Source organism: Branchiostoma floridae, unplaced genomic scaffold (genome assembly GCF_000003815.2).
Source record: "Branchiostoma floridae strain S238N-H82 unplaced genomic scaffold, Bfl_VNyyK Sc7u5tJ_1555, whole genome shotgun sequence".
NCBI classification, from domain to species: domain Eukaryota; kingdom Metazoa; phylum Chordata; class Leptocardii; order Amphioxiformes; family Branchiostomatidae; genus Branchiostoma; species Branchiostoma floridae.
Genome location: NW_023365754.1, coordinates 55910 through 57915, shown reverse-complemented (window position 1 = coordinate 57915; position 2006 = coordinate 55910). Strand labels below are relative to the sequence as shown.

The 2006-nt window shown below is 43.0% G+C and overlaps 1 protein-coding gene across 2 annotated transcripts in view; it reads left to right on the top strand.

Moving 5' to 3' along the window:
• LOC118408092 (zinc finger protein ZIC 2-like) overlaps positions 1–2006 on the top strand; it is a 24812-nt gene that overhangs the window by 7529 nt on the left and 15277 nt on the right. The window contains exon 1 of one of the 2 annotated variants that reach the window (XR_004830246.1): positions 1215–1432. The exons of the other annotated variant lie outside the window; for it this stretch is intronic. The gene's annotated coding sequence lies outside the window, so the exon portion shown is untranslated. Of the gene's footprint in view, positions 1–1214; positions 1433–2006 lie in introns of those variants that run through there. 2 annotated transcript variants of the gene reach the window in all.

Here is a 2006-nt window from a genome sequence, read left to right as displayed (position 1 = left end):
CTCTCTGCGATTTACAGACACGTTCTTGGCGTTCTTTTTTATCAACTGATTGATAAGGCATCCAAAAGTTTTTGAGTCCGGTTTTACAATATGGTCGGTGCTAGCCATGATCGTAGTCAGGATTTTGCTCGGGTGTTCTCTTTTGTGTCTCTTTACTGTCTGAGGGACCAACGAGCGCCGCAGGCGTGAGCTATCTACACGACTGGTATCAAAGATATGCATGACGTCATTGCTGTTGAAATTTGCAAGCGAATTGTAATAAACATTATCATTCTGCACTTTCTGTTACATTTTTGTCATACCTTGACGGTTTCCTTGGAATACCCTTTTACATGTATCATGGTTCCAGTCAATACAGTCGCATTAATTAACAATTACGCCATATTACGTCATCATCATCTCAAATTTCTAAAAGAATTATATATGTTGTTTATATCATTCTCTACAAATTTGGTGGTCATATGATAAGTTCTTTACTAGGTGGTCATATGATAAGTTGTAGCAGGAGTTTTAAGGGGCGGGCCTGGAAAGCGCCCCTACCCGATCATTGACCAGAAAAACGGTCTTAAAAGATTTAATGCTTATGTCAATGGTAAAAAAAAAACAAGGGATTCGACAAAAGTGGCAAGTCGACCGCTATGCAAATGTGACCGCTAATACAGGTTTGACTATATATCGCGACACGAGTGGAATCATAAATCACTGTGTTTGTTTGTGATGCGGATAAAGTTTAAAGGTCAGAGAGCGTTCAACCTGCTAACCCCGCAGTTCTAATGTTTACAGCGATGTGGTAAAAAAGAAAGATCTATTTTTACAACAACCGTTGAACGTAAACCTCCGCCACTAATGTGGTACTTCAACTAACGCCTACTCTCTTACCAAATAGCCTGGTTTCTGCAGACCGACGGCCTTTAACTTCAGAATCTGTGATCTTCTCGAAGCATTCAACACGGAAGTAGGCGAAGTTGACTGGAATTGAGGAAGGACCGATACGTACTAGTACCGTACGTATCTTTGTGTATCAGCAAAAGTTTAGCGGAATAAGCAAACTACGGGATGATTATGATGTTCATGAGGTCAGTCACTTTGTAGCAGTAAGGAATCTATCCGGCAGGCCGGACTACTGTAGTCTTACCTGTGAGACATGAGTCACAAAGCCCCGCCCACCGTGTCTGAACCAACAGGAACGGGTGGAAATGTCATGGCTATTAAGAGAGCGTTGGTTTTTGAGGCCCGGGCGAGTTCTGCAAGTGACATTCTTGAGTAAGGTTGATCGTGTAAGGACTACCGATACATGTACCTGGATTTTTCTTTGGACGGAGCGGCCTGAAATTTCTACCCGGAGCGGCCGCGGTCCGGAGCTAGAGGTTCGCTTAAGCGTCAAAACTAGTGTGCTGAAACGTCACCGTGACCACGTAGGAAGTTGATTCAGGTATGAAGCTCATTTGTAGTAGCATCAACTTTCTTTGCGTTTAGCTTTCACTGATGGGTAATCGTTTAATTGTATCCGTTTCGATTCAGTACAGTTACAAACGATTTCCGCGCGTTGTAATCAGACTACTCTTATATTTTGTGTTTTCACTCATGTGAGATTTTTCCGGCATCATGACGTATCGTCTCTTTTTTGTGACATTCGCCCTAAATTTGTTTCCTATAGCCGTTCATAAAAGTCTACAGACCTTCGTGTCCTTTTCTGGTTTGTCCTTTTGTATTCTGTATAACGCTACGTGTGTCTTACAATTGGATTAAATCGTGTTCCTATTCAAATCAGAATCTACATCAGGTGTTTTCCGTCGTCATATCACGCCTGCATTCGTGTCGCGTAAACTATACTTATACATAGTATCGTATGTACGTTTGCATCCTACCTTAGGCCTACGGGCAGTTTGAGGCGCCGGGGTGGGGGTGAGGCAAGGCAAGGCAAGGCAAGGGGGTGATGAGTGGTGGTGGTAGAATATCGTTATGTAATGCTCCAGCTCAGTACAATCAGCAAATCGTCCGCTCGA